Genomic DNA, 19,139 nt, shown 5'->3' with positions numbered 1-19,139 from the left:
ACTCAGGGCCCTTGAGGGGACCTAGTAGTTGTCCAAATACTACTCAGCCATAAAAAAGAAGGAAATTTTGCCATTTGTGGCAACATGAATGGACTTGAGGGCATTAAGCTAAGTGAAATAAGTCAGACAGAGAAAGACAAGTGCTGTATGATATCACTTATATATGGAATCTAAAAAAATACAACAAACTAGTGAATAAAACAAAAAAGAAGCAGACTCAGATATAGAGAACAAACTAGTAGTTACCAGTGGGGAGAGGGAAGTGGGGAGGGTCAATACAGGGTGGGGAGGAAAAAAAGGGGGTTATTATGGGATTATATGAAGTCATATGTGTGAAACTTTTGAAAATTGTAAAGCTCTATAGAATGTAAAGAATCTTTCATTCAATAAAAATAATAATAAGGTTAAAAAAAAGCTATGGTTATTCACCATCAACCATAACATGCTTGCTCTGTCCCATCTGCTTTAATGAGGACGCAACCCAAGGTGGTCCAGTAACCACAGTCCTTTCAAGGGGACCCTAACTAAGGACCCAAGAGCCGGGAAATCCCACCTCCCCGCGAAGTCAGGGTGCTTCTTGTGGGGACACACCTCACACTGATTGACAGTGAAAGGGGTTCAGCTGACCTTGAAAATCCTCCCAGGGAAATAAAAACTAAAGCAAATGAGCAGAAGTTTACATCAAGCTCAGTTTCACCAACCAGTAAACAGCACAGTCTAATTGTGGTCCGAGGGTCCCCACGACCCAGAAGGGTCTGACCTCATGGCATCTTCTCATGCCTCCTGGACACTTGCCCTCTGTGCTGGAATGTGGCCATAGAGGTGGCTGAGGTTTGAAACCCAATGGTGAACAAGGGGGAAAATCAAGAACAGGTGAGTAAAGGGTGACAAATTTCAGGGTATTTAGGTGACATTTACATACTCTACGGAGGTGCGCAAGCATTACACAAATGACGCACATAGTGTGTGCCTTAGCTACTGTTGTGTTGAATTGCATTGCATCCCCCCTACAAATTCCTATGTTGAAGCCCTAACCCCCAGCACCCCAGACTGTGACTGTATTTGGAGATCGGGTCTTTACAGAGGTGACTAAAGTAAAATGAAGCCATTAGGGTGGGGCCTTAATCCAATCTGACTGGTGTCCTCGTAAGAAGAGAAAATCTGGACATAGAGACACCAGGGAGGCTTGGACACAGAGGGATGGCCACGTGAGGACACAGGGAGAAGCCAGCTGTCCACAAGCCAAGGAGAGAGGCCTCAGGAGAAACCAGCCCAGCCAACACCTTGATCCGGAACATTCAGCCTCCAGAACTATGAGGAAGTAAATGTTGTTTAAGCCACTCAGTTTCAGGTATTTGGCTATGGCAGCCCTAGCTGACTAATACAGCCACCATCAGAGAGCCAGAGGCCACAGGGCTCCCACCAGCCTGGACACCTTGGGCACCAAACTCCCACTTGCGGTCCTGGGAGCCCTGCCGCCACCCCCGGCTCCAGAGCACAGCTCAAGGCCACAGTCCCATGGTTCCAGGAGCCTAGTGGGCAGCACAGGCAGTAAGGAGAACACTCATCTAAGGCGTCACCTCCTCTAGGCGGCTTTCCCTGACTGCTGGCCCTCCCCGGGGCTGGGCACCCTGCATCCCTCCTCCAGCCTCTCCAAGAACACTAGAATTCCATGCAGAGGACCACTTTTGGCACCAGGTTGTAATTCTCTGATTCCCTCAGCCCAGCCCCAGGAAGCCCCGGTCCTGTGCTTTTTTCTCATCCCTGTGTCCTGGCACCTTGCTCAGCACCTGGCATTAGGTGCGCAGGGCTCTTTATTCCAACAGCTACCAACTGACCATGACGTGCGGGCCCTGAGGAGAGAGCGGTATCACACAGGTCTGGTCCCCGCAGAGCTGACATACTAGGGTAGGAGGTGGCCGAGCCCAGAGGCCGACCCACGTGGTCCAGCCTTTGTCATCAGGGAATGTGTGAGGCATGTGGGACCACAGGATCAAGCCCCTGATCTGTTTAGGATGGCCAAGGATGACACCCCCAGGGGTGCCCCACGGAAGCTGAAACCTGCTGGAGGAGTAGGACATGGCCAGGCTGGGGGAGGGAAGAGTGTATCAGCAAAGGGAACCACATGTGTGACAGCCCAGAGGTGGACAAGGGCAGTTCCAGTAGCTGGAAGAAGTTCAGGATGGCTATAGGGCAAAGCTACGCGAGCTAGAGAGAGAGCTTGGATGGGGCTGGACAGGTTAGTAAGGCAAGGCTTGAAGCCCCTTTGTCAACCAGGGTCAGGGCTGTGAGAACCTACTGAGAAAGGAATGGCCACAGGGGAGCAGCCCCCGCGGGTTTTCTGCTGGTTCCCAGCCCTCTGGTCCCACCGGCCAGCGGTCTACAAATACCATGACTCCAGTTCATGGCATTCTGCCCTGAAGGACATCCACGGATGTCCCAGGTCATCCATCATCACTGGATGAGGCTTCAGCGGCACGAAGCCTAGCAGAGCCCCCTGCAGGGCTCTTCACAGAGGTGGGGGGTGGGGGGTGGGGTCCAAGGCAGAGGCCATGGGCTGACGCTGACCCTCAGGGCTTGCAGGCAGGCTAGGAAGGGCAGGAGCTCATCTGCTCATCAAAGCCCTGCCCCCTCCTCTTGGAGGCCTCATTCTACTCCCCCTCCTCCACACCCCCCGAAGTAAGAGGGTCAGATGGGAACATTAGTCACATCAGCAGTCAGACACCAGCCCTGTGCTCCAAATGAAAGAAGCGCTAGGGACCCGGGGCACTTTATCACAAAACGGCCAATCTGGTCTTTGCTCTGGGAGGACTCCAGCCTGTGGCTCATGGAGATGAAGATAAGCTTCTGCCCAAGTGGCAAGTAACGGCACAGTCTGGTCCCCAGGGTATGAACTTAGCTGGCTTTCTGGAAAGGGAAAAATATCACACTGCTAGATTGTGCTTGGCTGCAAAGAATAGCCGTTCATGGGGGTGATTCATTCAAGAGTCAGGCTGAGCCGGGACAAGGATACCAGAAGCTTTCCAAACAAAAGAAGGAAAAGGCCGGGGTAAGGGTTGGGGACATTCCGCCAAAAAATATAGAGGAAACGATCATTTCCAAACTGCTCTTGAACCTGCACTTCCCCAGTATTTGTAAGAACTCAAGTCTGTTCCCTCCTTCTACAAACTGTGCCAACCTGATCGAGGGGAGAGTCATAGTTTACAGAATTTAGTGTGTGTGGATGTCATCTCTCCTACAGTTACATCAATAGCACCATATTTTGCTGATATTTTGACATGAAAACACAATGGTTGGCTTTAGGAATGTTTTTTAATCAAGTGACGTAAAAATATTGAAATAACGTGCCAAGGATTATTTAGAGTTCTTCTAGGATGCTGAAGAGATGGGAAAAATCATTTCTAGAATAAAATTATTCCACAGAAGTGTTTTAACATTTTGGCAAAATTAGCACCATATGATGCATGTAGTGAGAGGGTGATATCTCTCCGTTGCTTGACTGAATCAGTGAATCAATAAATCACAGGCACTCAAGAAATATTTGTTCAATGGTTAAGTGAGTGAAAGAATGAATTCAGGGGCTAGGAATGGCATATTCAAATTCACATAATGAGGAACCCTCATAATAAGTGTCAGTAGTTGCACAATTTATTGTTGACACCTTAAATTCTGAAATGTAGTACATTCTACATTTTCTTCTTATTTCCTTTTCTGAGTTTCTAACAAATAAAACAAGACATTCTTGGGTACAAATAATCCCTGGCAACCCACCCTCGCATACATTCTTTTTCTTTGTTATTCTCTCTGAGCATCTTTTCTTGGCCTCCGCTCGTCCCCAGATCATGTCCAGACAGCTACAGGTTCAAACTGCCCGGAAGGAGTCCACTAATCCAGCCGTCCACAACATGCCCCGCATCTGGGTAGACCCGTTACCTTCTTCAAAGAGGCTTTCGTTTTATTTTAATAACCGAATGTGTTAATTCAGGCATCCTCTCTCTCTCATACACACACATACATGTGTACATGCATGCACAAGCCTGCACACACATGAACACCCACCCAAGCACGTGCACACGTGTGCATACCTGCACACATGGACCCCAACCATGGAAACCATGGTCCTCGCCTCTGAGAGAGGAAGAGGTGAGTCTGAGGACCTGCCAATGACGGCCAACACCTGAACTGGCTCAAGATTTTCTCCCCAGTCCAGAGCTCTCCCATCTCCTGTGCTGGGCGGCCACCCGTGTGTTCCGAAGAAACAGGCTCCAACTCAACTTTCCCATTCCCTGACCCTAGGTCAGTCCTGATTCTCTCTGTGATGAAGTTAAGACATTTGGAAAACAGTCAACATGAATGCAGGCCCCGTCCTGAGGCCTGGAGGGCCGTATCTCAGATGAGCAAAAAAACCCCCAAGAGGCTTCTGAGGAAATGTGGCGCGTACGTACAAAGAGACCTCACGTTCTGGCTGAGTCTGGCAGTTTCTTTTTCCTTCCAGAAAAACTTATTCATCACATTTGCCAAATGCCAATATCCTGACAACTGATAGGATTAGATCATGTTACATGAAGAGGAAGGAAGTCTGTTAAACTTCATACACATGTGTTCTCTCTCTCTCTCTTTCCCTATGTCTCTCTTTCTCTCTGTGTGTCTCTCTCAATCTCTCTGTCTCTGTTTCTGTCTCTGTCTCTCTCTCTCTCACACACACACACACACACACACAGCACTGCACGTCTGATTCACTCACACACCAGCCTCCTGCCACCTCCTGGCACCTCCCTTGGACCGGCCCACCCACAGCTGACACTATGAAGTGACGAAGTGTTCACGCTGGGAACACCTCCCCTCACCACCTACCCCAGCCCAGACTCCAGCTCGGAGAGGGCGTGGAGAGCATCCCCATGTGGCCGAGTGCAAGGCCGTGGCCGCAGACAGAGAGGATTAGATGTGTCAGACAGCCAGGAGAGGCTGCGGCCGGAATGGTTCTGGAGTCCGTGGCTGCAGACACCCTTGGGTCTCAGTGTTACTCATCAACGAGATGACCAGAGGAGACGCTGGTCTTCAGAGGCCAAGACCAATGAGTGCAGTGTGGGGCATTGGGGCTTAAGAGGTGATCAGAGAAGGAAACCAGCAAAGATTATTAGAAAGGAGAGATTTGGAAAACCTTCCATTCAACAAACTTTTGCCCCAGCAGAGCACTTTCTATTTATCAGGTGATGATTTAGTCCCTGGGGCTTCAGCACCGAACAAAATGACAGAAATCACACCTTTATGGGGTTGACATGGGGATGAAGGGGGCTTTGGAACAGACAAAGGACAGGATAAATAAAACATGGTATCCCAGATGGTAATAAAGGCTAAAGAGAAAAATCAGGCAAGGAAAGAGGAAAAAGTGTTGGGGGAAGTTGCAGCTCTAGGTATTGTCTTAGCTCAGGCTACTGTTAACAAAGCACCACAGACCAGGCTGATTCAACAACAGAAATTTAATGTCTCATAGTTCCAGAGGCTGGAAATCCAAGATCAAGGTGCAGGCAGGGCTGGTTTCTTCTGAGGCCTCTTGGCTTATAGACCATCATCTTCTCCCTGTCTTCTTACATGGTCTTCCCTCTGTGTGTGTCTGTGTCCTAATCTCTTTTCTTATAAGGACACCAGTCAGATTGGATTAGGGCCCACCCCAGTGACCTCATTTTACCTTAATTATCTCTTTAAAGACTTGATCTTCAAACAAGGTCACATTCTGAGGTACTGGGGGTTAGGACTTCAGCATATAGATCTGGGGGGGACATAATTCAGCCCATATCAGGTACGGCAGTGGCCGCATGCTTCTGTTTGCCCCTGTAGATTCACTCTCCCCGCTTTTCCACTCTGCACTTTGCCACAGGATCCTGGGGGTGAAATGCATCAGTGGCCCCCGCCTGCCAGCCTCTGTTGGGAGCACATCAGAAGATCACAGAGAGGAGGGTATTGTGGTATTTATTCCCCCCCCAACCTTCCCTGCTGGGTTGCTTCAGAGATGCACTTCCTTGAGCTCTCTCTCCAGGTTCTGTCAATGATAAAACCGCTCCCCTGCTTTCGGCCTTCGGACCAAGAGTCAGCAAGGGCTCCCCACTATTGCTGGTCCTGGGGTGCTGCACTACCCTGCCCCCAAGCTGGTAAATTGTCCGTTTATTAAGTTCTCCTCAAACTACCCCCCTTCAGTGGGCCGCCTAACCAATACAGGGAGCAAGGGCAGGCTCCCCTGAGAGTCAGAGGAATAAAAGGCAAATCAAGAAAAAAATGGTATCCCAGAAGCCAAGAGAACTTCAAGAAGGCGGCTGTGATCTATGGTGAGAGCTACAGAGAGTAAGAACCCGCCAAGAGGCGATGAATAGAGAAAGACCCAGGCCCCCTCAGCCGCAGTGGTGGGGGACAATAGAGTCAGGACGCTCCTCAAAGCCAAAGAAACTCTTGGTTAAGGAGAAGGGGAGTGAATTTCATAGTAAGCACACACACCAAAAGCCTTATCTACCCTGCGATCCAGACACAGTGAATGAGAAGCTGTTGCCTTGGAACGTTCAGCCTCCCCAGCTTTGCACGCAGCACACACGTGTGGGTGTTGCACGTATGTGTGCATGCGTGCGTACAAACATGCACCAGCAAATGAATGAACTGTCCTTGGGGCCTACCACCACAGATGTTATTCCTTTAGTAAAGATGTGTATCTCCCACTTTAAGCCAAACAATAGATATCAATCTAGCTTTGAAGATAAAGCCTTAGTTATTCAAGCTACGCCTCTCAGAAGATGTGCTTTGTATTACAGCTTAATTTATGATACGATCTCTGTAGGTTTGGTGCTGACGTGGTAGGAGATCTCCTTTTCAAAAGTCCTTTCTTTCTTAATAGACTTTATTTAGAGCAAAATTGACTGGAAAATACAGAGTTCCCATAAGCTCCCTGCCTCCACACCTGCACAGCCCCCTTACTATCAACCATCCCGAACAATTATGTCCATTTTTTTAATATGTTTTAATCCATTTAACCAACCATAGAGTTTTTCCAAAATCTTTCTGACAATAAAGAGCATTAATATGTGCCTATTGGCTAAGAATAACAAAAAGATTAAAGACTTTCTTACAAATAGTTCTCAAAGCCAAGAGTTAGGCGTAGGATAGAGCATCAAGCCTCCCCACTCTGCCTTGGCCATTCTGCCCTGTTAACCACAGCTGATACTTTCAGTGGTTTCAGCCACTTGCTTTCCGGGCCTCACAAAAATCTTCCATTTTGCTCCAGTTCCAAGAAGGAGTGTTGGCTTCAGCAAATCACAAACTCTCTGGGCACACTGGGGAGGCAAGGAACCAGCAAGAGGTGAAGGCCCTGCCTCCCCCTAGAGACAGAAGAAATATGGTACAGAAACATTTTTGCCTAAGTATAACATTGCCCAGCCAATTACAGAAACAAGTTTCTTTCCTTCAAAGAAAATTCTAAAAGAAAATCTTTTTTAAAACATTGGCATCTTATAGCTCAACTAGCCAGCCTTCCAACTGCAGGTAAAATCAGAGACTGGCTTCAAAAATGGCTAAAGAACTTGAATAGGCATTTCTCCAAAGAAGATACATAGGAACTTCCCCGGTGGTCCAGTGGTTAGGGCTCTGCCCTTCCACTTCAGAGGGTTCGGGTTCGATCCCTGGTCAGGGAACTAAGATCCCACATGCGGCGCAGCCAAAAAAAAAAAAAAAAAGATATACAGATGGCCAATAGCACATGAAAAGACAGGCAGCATCACTAATGATTAGGGAAATGCAAATCCCACCATGCAATACCACTTTACACCCATTAGCGTGGCTAGTATTAGTACTCTGATGATTTTGCAAATATGTTCCTATAAAAGGGTTTCATCTTCAAGAAATTCATGGAAAAGACTCTGACAAGTACAGGTTTCTGGTAACTGACTGTACTGCTGAACTGAATGAATAAGCATTTTCAGAACTCTGATGAAAAACTGATGAACTCATAAAAGTGCTAACAAAAGATCAAGATGAAAAAAAAAATTAATTACATGGGACTGAGTGAACTGGTGAGGATGAGTATAATTTTTGTGACTTTCTGTTTGAATTAAAAAAAAAAAAAATCCCACAAGGACTCAGAGGCAAAGAATATACAAATCAATTTTCACTGCAAAGTAAAGGAGCTGTTACAGTGGAGGATTACTGGACTGAATGTCAATATTATGACATAGTATGGGTGTGTTTCATGTTTGGTAATTGCAATCATTGTTGCTTTTGTTGTGGTCATCCATGTACAATGCTTGGTGTCAGTCTATTTATCTCTTGTAAAAATAAAATACAGTGTGTGTGTGTGTGAAAAAAAAAATCAGAAAATAACAAATTTGGCGAGCATGTGGGGAAACTGGAACCCTTGCGCATGGCTGGTACGAACGTAAAATGGTGCAGGTGCTATGGAAAATAGTATGGCCGGTCCTCAAAAAATTAAACGGCATTACCATATGACCCAGCAATTCCACTTCTGGATATATACCCAAAAGAATTGAAAGCAAGGACTCAAACAGATATTTGCACACCAATGCTCACTATTTATAATAGCCAAAAGGTAGAAACAATCCAAGTGTCCATCAGTGGATGAATGGATAAAGAAAATGTGGTCTATCCATACGTACAATAGAAGAGTATTCAGCCTTAAAAAGGAAGGAAATTCTGACGCCTGCTACAGCATGGGTGGGCCTGGAGGACATTATGCTCAGTGAAAGAAGCCAGACACAGAAGGATAAATTCTGTCTGATCCATTTCTGTGAGTAGTCAAATCCATAGAGACAAAAAGTAGACTAGAGGTGACCAGGGGCTGAGGCAGGTAACAGGGGGAGTGAGTGTTTAATGGCGTGATGAATGAAAAGTTCTGGAGATTTTCAGTTCGTGATGAATGAAAAGTTCTGGAGATGGTTGGTGGTGATGATTGCACAACGGTGTGAAAATAATGTCACTGAATAGTATGTGCAAAAAAAGGGTTAAAATGGTCAATGTTATGTTATATATGTTCTCCCACAATAAAAAAAAAAATTCAACTCTTAAAAAAGGTCAGCAGCATTTTTTAGGCCAAGTCTTTCCTTAGTCCATCCCATCAGAGCAGGGCGGGGGCAAGGAGGCTCCTGGGTCACCGTGGCCTCAGGTGGGGCGGGCTCTGGGCGGGAGCTGAAGCCTCCTTCCCCCTCTCCTTCCTCTTACCTGTGCTCACACAGGTAAGTGGTGGAGCCGGCACCCAACCCAGAGCCCCGGCCCTCACTCTACCCGCCTCGTCCCTGCCACCGCCCGATCACCACTCCTCCTGACCGTCTGCTCAGGCCTGGCACAGAGCAGCATTGGTACCCACCTCCTCGTTCTTTAGGTGCCGGCCTTTGTTTCGGGTGTCTTTGATTTTTCTGCGCTAGTAAAAGGAATACCTGAGAAAGGTATTGACAGCCGACAGGAGGGAAAATAAGAAGTGTCTTTTTCCAATTGGAAAGCAAAGTGAAAGACCTCATGGGTGATGCACTTTTTATAGAAACCCATCGCATCACAGCATGATTATATTCTCACCCCAGGCCTCTTTGGCCCCGAGCAGCATGGCCCGCTAGAGCCACGGTCCACCCTCAGATGGAGCTGCACGTGACGTGGATGAGCAGGGGTGCGGTGGGGCCAGCAGCACCCACAGTTCTATTTGACGTCATCAGAGGTTCCCACCGCAGCCCTGATGGAGGTCTGCATTTGTAAGAAAAGCCTCATTCTCAATCCCACCAAGTCCTCCGTGGAATGCTCTAGACAGAAATGGAGCTGACGGTAAGATCGCAGACACTCTGAATGGTTCAGGACCATACAAGGTCATGACGTCCATTCTCCCGCCCCCAGGCGGGCTCACCATGGATGGCAGTCACCCTGCTTTTACGGATATCCAGAGTGGGGGAGTCGACATCACACCCTGGACGTCGCATCCCGAAAGAGGTCCTGTTTCCGTCCCATCTGAATCCCTCATGCTGCGGGGGGAGGGGGGATCTTGCTCTCACCTGGCTTCCACCTACTGGGGCGGGGGTGATACTCACTCATTGTCCCCCGACTCTCCTGCAGGACAGACGATTTCACCTTGAATCACCTGAGTGACTCTCCTCTGAAGCCTTAAGCCCCACCAGAGCCTGTCACAATGGCAATCGCCAAGTGTCGGATCTGTGAAGATGTGGCATCGGCCATGGGGCAGGACTGGACGGGAGAAGGACGGAGAGGAGTGACGGAGAGAGAGGAAGGCAATAGGATGTGGTTCTCCAAGCTGAGGGACATCGGTATCCCCTGGAGGGCTTGGGAAACTCAGATGTCTGGGCGGCATCTCAGTGCTTCTGATTCAGGAGCTCTGGGTTGGGTCATAGAATCTGCACTGCCAACGGCTGGGAGGGGCTGCTGGCACCGTGATGGATAAGGACACCCTCTCAGGAGAAACGCACAGAAAACCCCGCTGGCCGTCCAGCTTCCCGTGCCAACCTGGCATCAGCATACTGAGGAATGAATGCCTGACAAACCAAAACCTATCCCAGTATCGCAGGTTTCTCTCCCGTGCCTCCTGCCCACACTGAAAGAGGGGTGGTCGTCCTCTCTGTGATGTGGCCACACACCCCCGTGGTGACCTGCCATCCTCCCACTTCGTTGCAGCATTTGAACAGGGAACCCTAAAACCCATCCCATCAGATCCATCCAGTCACCCCGACCTCCTCCCAGGGGTGCATCCAACTCACCTTCTCAAAGCTGATCCCCAGGGACCCAGGGCGTCTCCAGCAGGGACCCAGATGCCCCCAGCAGACCTGCCCCTCCTCTGCCCCGGGACAGGCTCTCATGCCCCCCACCAACCTCACCCAGGTACCCGCTGTGGGTTTGGTCCTTCCATCAGCCCATCTGACTCCTGCTGCTGGAACCAGGCCCCGTTACTCCTGGGTGTTTCACTGTTTTGCTCCAAATCTCTGCAAGTTGCCCAGGGCCTGCATCCTTGGGGAGGCCCTAACCTCCCTAATTTACCTTCCCTTTGCCCCTTGTGAAATCCTCTACTACAGCCCAGCTGACAGAGTCAGATCCCCTCAGCTGCCCAATACGTCTTCCCTCTGGTCCCTGACCATCCTGATCTCCTATCTCCATGGGTCCAACACCCTCCTGCCCTCCAAGGCCCAGCCTCAAGTCCTCCAAGCATGCCTCCCCCTCGAAGACTTTCCAGCCCCCAAGTATAAAAATCACCCCTTCTCTGGTACCCACAAAGCAGGAACTGTTCCCCAACTATGATTTCTTGTGAGCAACACATAAAATTAGATAGATGATAGACAGAGAGGTAGGTAGGTAGATAGATAGATAGATAGATAGATAGATAGATAGATAGATAGATAGATGATAGATAGATGATAGATAGATAGATAATAGATAAATATACACCATATTGTATTGTTATTTGAATGTATGCTTTCCCAAACTAATCTTCCCCACCCTACCCCTACTGCCCTCACCTGCCAACCCAGGTCCAGAACACCTACTTCCCCTAGACAAACACTCTGAGCTGTTGGAATAACTCATCTATATAATATTAAAATGACTGTTTATAGGTATCAATATATCAGCTCAAGTTTATATCATATTGTAGTTACTACTTACGTGTATATATATTTCTGGCAGGCAGAATAATGCTCCCCCCTCCCCAGATTATGCCGATGTCCTAATCCCTGGAAACTGTGACTTTGTTACATTACATGGCAAAGGGCCTTGGCAGGTGTGCTTGGGTGCAGACTGGGTGGGTATCCTGGATGACCCAGTTGGGCCCAATCTAATCACAGGTGTCCTGTGATTAGCAGAGGGCCTGTCGCAGCTGTGGTCACAGAGAGACATAACGGCGAGGAAGAAGAGTCAGAGATGGACGGAGGGACCACCAGCCGAGGAGCCACTAGAAGTGGAAAATGCAAGAAAACAGAATCTCCAGAAAGAAACGCACCCGGTGTTGACACCTCGCTTTTAGACCAGTGAGCCCTGGGTCAGACTTGTGACTACCAGGAAGTAAGAGAAGAAACTTGTGTCGTTTTAAGCCACTAAATTCGTGGTAAATTGTTACTTCAATAACAGAATTACTGCAACATTATATTGTGTATATGTGTGTGTGTGTGTGTGTGTGCACATGTATCCTTGCTACGCCAGAGGTCTCGAGGACAAGATGATGTCTGATTTGCCTTTGTGTCCCTTATAGAACCCGGAAAGTGCCATCATATGGTGGACACTTCATATGTACTTGTGTAACTCCCCCTACCTATGAGTAATTTTTTGAATGATACAGAATATATCGGGGCCAATGCTCATTTCTAGGCTCAGAAAAATGGGAACGGGATGCAATGGGGGGATCTGCTGTCCTCAGGGTAGCCAACATTTCTCAGCTAGTAAGAGGCTTTCTGGGAGGAGTTGTGATCCAAATCACAAGAATGGCCTTTCTGGCCTGTAATTATTTCACTAGGTAATGACAACCTGAAACTCAGGCTGCTGCCAGGGTGAGCCCTGGGGCTGCTGTGTCTTGTTCTAGAGGCTTCACCTCCCACTGACCCCATTCACAGGTCATAAGCAGCAGCAGAGGCTGAGTAGCTGCAGGGCATCGGAGACAGAGGGAGGGCCCTACCCCGCCCCTACCAGACTGAGTCAGTGGTCAGAGGGACGGGAAGGCCCCGGCAGGTGCTGGGTACCAGGATGCTGGAGGGAAGCCCTGGGTGGGGAGCGGAGGGTGTCCCAGGGAGGAGGTACCTGCTGGGAAGCCCTGATACCCACCTAATGGGCAGGACGTGGGGCTCCCTGCTGAGTCTAAAAGCCTGGTCATGGACACAGCATCTGAAGGCCCAGGCCAAACCCGTCGGATCAGGATGACACTGCAGCTCTACTGATCCCATAGCTGATCAAAATCGACCTCAGGTCAGGGATAAAGAAACACCAGAACAATAAATATAGAGAAAAGCTCTCATGCTGATTAGGCCAAGGCGATAAGATGTGTGGATAGTTTCTTGCAGAATCCTTGAAATGTCCGAGACTGCCTTCATCTGATTAATCAATCATGCCTGCAGAGTTAGCACGGCCAGGCAGCAAGGCCTCAGAGGTGACACTTCCAGTCTTGAAGGAGGAAGAATAGATAAGGTCTCTTGGGAATAAAATCTGACGGGTGCTTTACACACATCATGCAATTAATCTTCACAGCAGCCGATGAGGTATCTGCCAGGATGCCCATTTTACAGAAGAATACACTGAGTCTTGGGGCGGTTCAGTAATTTACCCAGGGTCAGAGGTTAAGTGCTCAACCCTGGGTCCTACAGCGGGTGAGTTGCAGGGCCAAGCGTCAGCCCCACCCCAAGCAGCATCCCTCCCATTTCCTTGTGCGGTGGGATCGCCCAGGCAGCTTGATTTCGGGTGTGGGGGGCAGGAGGATATTGTGTTAAGAACTGGAGCTCCGGAACCACACTGCCTCGCTCCCGATTATTTTTCCTCTCTGCCTCAGTGTCCTCAGCTGTAAAATGGGGATGAAGCCTGTATCATGGAGGTCGCGAAGAGTCACCAAACTCGTGCACGGAGGTCACTGAGCGAGGACTGGCTCACAGCACGGGCTCAGCACATGTGAGCTCTTTGATTGACATTCTCTCGGTCGCGCCTTTGGTGCTAAGTAGGCTTGTGACCTTGAGTAACTTACTTTCTTTGCAACCCAACATGAAAGAAGGTGACCATCCTTCAGGGAGCCGATTGCGCGGTTGGCAAGTACCCAACTTCCGAGAAAGCAGATCCCCAAAGGAAGAGATGACTCTGCACCCCTGCCCAGGAGAGTCACATGCTCGGAATCCTAATTTCGGACATTGGTCTTTGGTTTCTCAGTCGTTCAAAAGGGCCAGTACTGTGAAAATATTCCATCGCTCCCTCCTCATGGCTCAGAAGGTCTTGTCAGGAGATAGTATCTTATAGAGGAAGGAGTCGTTTTCTAAAAGCTCCAAGTTCCAGAAACCTTTTTTAAAAACAAAGGTGAAAGGTCAGTGTGGCTCCCTGGGATGGTCACACGCATCTGTCACCCTGTCCACGTCACCGTAGCACAGGGCATGACGGCGTGATTCAGAGTACGTGTGTCACGTGTGCGTGTGTGTGCGTGTGTGATGCCCTTGGAGCAGCCTCGTGCCTGGAGGCACAAATTCACCTGCATTGAAGACAACCCTGGGGGGTGAGAACGGGATCGGCGACACCCAGGTCAAGTACCACAGCTCGGTTGTTGGCTGGGAATTTGCCAAACAGCAACATCTGTTACCAAGGCAACCGTGGTGTCACTACCAATTGAAAGCACTTGACAGACGAGACAATAGTCTCACACCTGCACTCAGTCACTTTATCCTCACCCAGAATGCACGTCTGTGCAAGTCATTAGCCCATTTCTCAGCTGAGGAAACTGAGGCAGCTCAGAGCCATGTCCTGCTGGAGGTCACGTAATGAGAAGCAGAGCTGCGACAGCACAGGTCTCTGACCCTGATCACCCGGCAAAGGCCATTCCGGGCATTGGCATCAAGGAGACACCACTGGGTCACTATTTCTGGCAGTAATTCCATCACTGTCCTCTGCGCTGAAGTCCCCTCCCCCCGACTTCCTCCCTGCCCCTTATCTCTTAAACACAAGCAGCTACCACTTCCGGGCACAAAGGAAAAGAACCAGCCCCACACCAAGATTTACACACAGCTTGTGACGTGGCCCAGCCAGGCCTCCCGCCTGCCTGCCCGCCTGCACCCGCGAAGGCTTAGCCCGGAGAAAACCAGTGAGGAGGGAGGGAAGGGGAGCCCCGGGCCTCTTCCCGACCGTCACAGGAATGTGTTTATTTTTATGTGTTTGGACACCCGAGTCCCTGGAAAAAAGGCTTCCCTGCTGTATTCATATCCTAGGGCCGCACAGCAAAGGGACTTTGAACAGCTCTAGAGCCAGAAGTCCTGACATCATGGTGTCAGAGGCCTCAGCCCTCTGAAGGCTCCAGGGGAGGACGCTTCCTGCCTCCTCCAGCCCCTCCAGCCCCTCCAGCCTCTGGTGGCTGTCGGCACTCCTCGGTGGCTCCCGGCTTGTGGCCGCATCGCCCCGACCCTTGTCTCCATCCTCGCGCGCCTTCATCCCTGTGGGTCTCTGTGTCCCCTCCTCTTCTCATAAGGATACCGGTCACTGGATTTAGAGTGCACCCCAATCCAGCATGACCTCATCCCCGCTTCACTAATTATACCTGCAAAGACCCTATTTCCAAATAAGGCCACAATCTGAGGTTCTGGGTGGACGTGAATTTGGGGGGTGAACGTGAATTTGGGGGGTGGACACACCAGCTTATCGGTGCCCCAGCCTCACCCCACTACACCTCCTCTGAAAAATGGAGCTGGAGAAGACCACCCAGAGGAGCATCAAATCAGCATTCCAGCTCCTGGCAGAGACGAGTCACTCCATCATCAGGAAGGCCAGAGAAGGGGGCTGGGGTCCCAGCACCCCACTTCCTGCCACCTCTCGGTCCTTCTAGTGCAAACGTTTGTATCCATAGATACAAATAGCCCAGAACCTTCCATTTGTGTAACACGCCATCTCCTTCCACAGCTAAAGAACTCTTGGGGTAGTAGAATATGGATGACTTTCCATTTTTTTTCCATGTATTCAGACATGACACAGCACTCCAAAGTTTCCAAAGGATATGGATTCGGGGGGGTGGAGGAGGGTGGGATGTTGGCTCATCCAGTTTGACTTACAGAACATTATGGGCGGCCGATCACTTGGAAGAAACACCGCTTGTTATGTGGTCAAGAGATTCAAGGTTTAGATCAAAAGAAGTGTTTAAAGTATGACGTATCCAGGGAATCACTCTAACCTTCAGTGAGTGACACCTGATGCAAAAAAAAAAGAATACAGAATTAATCCAAGCAGTGCAAGTCTCCACGGCATAGCCAGCTGTCCCTGGGGAACTCTTGACTTTGAGCTTGAAATGTATGTCTCATTTTAACCTAAACTAAACGGAGGAGCTCGCCAGCAGCACAGAACAATGGGAAAGCTCACCCCAGAGCACTGGCACCTCCCGCCCTATCCCACCCAGCTTCCCACCCGCTCCTTCCTCAGCTGAGAACCCTGCCAGCCTGACCAGGCCCACGGAAGGTTCTGTATTGCCCACCAGCAGCCAGCAAGATCCAGAGCCTCACGTGGACACACACCCCACACAGCGCTTCACATCCAAGGACCTAGGTCCCCGGACACAGCCCAAAGCCACTCAGCCGAGGAGAGGGGCTCAAGGTTCAAATCAGCCCCTCCTTGCCCCCTCCCTACCCCTCCTTCCTCACTACTCTTAAGGGTATGTGAAGAATTAGCAATGTTTCTGTTGTGGAGTAATGTTTCTAAGGTTGTATTCAGTGGGCTGCATCTTTTCCAGAAAAATGTTTCAATTTTATGTTTTCATTTCAGTGATAATATAAATGTAAAAAATGATTCTACTTTCACAAATTCACAGTTGAAGGATAGATTCATAGAATAAGACTAACTCAGTGTTTTACAAATGAGAGAATCCTTGATTTTTCCTCCTTTAAGTGGGATCTGAGCATTACTCAGATTTGGAGGGATAAAAAATAAGTGTCAGGATACAATCCATAATCCAGTGGTTCTCAAGGTGTGTTTTCCCATCCAGAAGCATCAGCATCCCCGGGGAGCTTGTTAGAAACGCAAACTCTCGGACCTCACCTCAGAGGTGAGTTTTCTGAACCAGAAACTGAAATCTGGGTTTTAACAAGCCCTCCGGGAGATTCTGCCCCTAAGGAAAGCCTGAGAAAATGATGAATATTCAAACTATTATGCTTGAAACTGGAATTCGAGCAGATCTTGCAGCATTTGATTGAACCAAGGGCAATTTCTGCACATATTTTCACCTGCTGCCTATGTCACTTTGGAACGGGTCCCTTTTGACCAATCATATTACACACAGCTCCTGATGCTGCTCTGTGCTGGAGAGCTCACATCATTCACTGAGCACTTAATCCTCCCAACAAACTTTGAGATTAAAAAAAAAACAAACTTATTAACTGCATTTCACATATGAGAAAAACTAGGGCCCAGAGAGGTTAAGCAACTTGCCCAAAGTCACACAGCTGATCGGGACAAAGTTAGAGATGGCATCCATATTGTCTGATCCCCACTCTCACAAGTCATCAACTCTACAGGAAAGAATCATTCGGAGGTGGTTTCTAGAATAGAAGAGACACCTATCCTGCAAGGGACTTCAGAGGCAATCAAGTCCAACCCTGAAGGCCCAGGGGGGAGGGCAACACCCAGGGTCCCCAAGTAGAGCCAGGACAAACCCTGATGCCTGCGACTTATTGGCTGGCATCCTCCTCCTGAACCATAGCGCACTTTGCACTCAGAAAGGCAATTGGCCCTGGACAGCACGGGAGGGGAGGGCTCTGAGGCCAGGGGTCCGTGGGCACTTCCAAAGCTTCCATGGTTCCCAAAACGTGAGAACTAGAGGCCCGACCTAACGTGAACGAGAGAATTTCTGAATGCCAATGGATAATGGGCCAAATAGCTATCTTCTTTGGAGAAGAACGTTTTATCAGCAGTAGGTCTAGTTGTCATAATTCAGCCTTTTCTGAGGAGGTCATGACTCTTCCCGACACCCTGTAGCCTGCTTCCGTTTCCGTCCCACCTGGATGCGGAGCTGTCCCAATGTAACCCTCCTTTTTCTCTTTTTTCTTCCCTGTCACTCTGTCACTTTTGTTTTCAGAACTACTGCCCCCACCCCACTCCCATACCCCACCGCAGTCTCTGCAAGTCTTCTGCTCTACGAAGGGTGAGTTTCCCTTTTTTTTTATTCTGGAAGGTTCTAACACAATTGGCTCTCTCCTTTATCCCTGGGCTGCAGGACGGAATTTCGAGCTCTGACCAGTTTCCTGGCCGTGCCCATTTTTTCTTTAAAAATGTACCTCTAGATGCCCTTATTTGTGTCCACCTCTGCATCCTGAATGACTGTTTCTTCTTGCGTGACCACAATGTAGGGTTTTTTTTAATAGTTGATTTACAATGCTGTTCCAATTTCTGCTGTACAGCAAAGTGACTCAGTTATACACATATTTACATTCTCTTTTTTATATTCTTTTCCATTAGCGTTTATCACAGGATATTGAGTATGGTTCTCTGTGCTATACAGTAGCACCTTGTTGTTTATCCATTCTATATATAATAGTTTGCATCTACCAACCCCAAATTCCCAGTCCATCCCTCTCCCTCCCCCTGCCCCTTAGCAACCACAAGTCTGATCTCTATGTCCATGAGTCTGTTTCCATTTCATAGATAGATTCATTTGTGTCGTATTTTAGAGTCCACATATAAGTGATATCATATGGTATATGTCTTTCTCTTTCTGACTTACTTCACTTAGTATGATCATCTCTAGGTCCATCCATGTTGCTACAAATGGCATTATTTCATTCTTTCTTATGGCTGAGTAGTGTTCTATCACAATGTAGGTTTTCATCAGAGATTTGTTTTTCCCCAAACACTTGGTCTCAGCATCTGGCCCTCCTGGTCCTGCTACCATGTCATCTTAACAACATGCCTGCGTTTTGCACCTTTGCTACACAAGGCACCTGCCGCCTGACATTATTCCTGCCCCCCAAGAAGGCTTACAAAGCCCCCCAGGAAGACAGGACATATATTCACCCAACAACAAATTCAGGAACATGGTGAGCTCACTCAGTAGCTTATGTAACACACCCGCTGAGTGAGCCACAGGCCTGGGCTTAGAAAGCACAGAATTATGACAAGGGGGCTATGGGTACAGAGGTCAATCAAGCACTGTCTGAAAACTCAACAAGTACAATGAACTGTTTTTTGATAACATGTAAGGATTAGGATTGTTGGGATTGACGAAACCCACCTTCCTTGAAAGAGTTAGGAATTTACAACACCTTTTTGACACTCGACACCTTTTCTCAATCAACAAATGCCAAGATCCTATGGGTCTTCAAGATGTGCTGAATCACAAGGACCCTCACTTTCCAAAGAGCTGGGAGACCCTGGTCTGGGCAGTAGGTGTGTTGGGAGGTTGAGGCCTGAGAGGGGTGGGGACAGGCTCTCCAGGGGAAGGGACTTCTTGG

The 19,139-nt window shown here is 48.8% G+C and overlaps 1 long non-coding RNA gene across 1 annotated transcript in view; it reads left to right on the top strand.

Moving 5' to 3' along the window:
* The first annotated feature begins 7,833 nt into the window (after positions 1 to 7,833).
* LOC309629643 overlaps positions 7,834 to 19,139 on the top strand; it is a 545,666-nt gene continuing 534,360 nt past the window's right edge. Inside the window, exon 1 of the long non-coding RNA XR_014245166.1 lies at positions 7,834 to 8,332. This is a non-coding gene — a long non-coding RNA (uncharacterized lncRNA). The remainder of the gene's footprint in view (positions 8,333 to 19,139) is intronic.

This window comes from Balaenoptera borealis (genome assembly GCF_965194805.1).
Source record: "Balaenoptera borealis genome assembly, chromosome: 5".
In the NCBI taxonomy this organism is placed as follows: Eukaryota; Metazoa; Chordata; class Mammalia; order Artiodactyla; family Balaenopteridae; genus Balaenoptera; species Balaenoptera borealis.
This window is presented reverse-complemented; position numbering and strand designations above follow the sequence as displayed.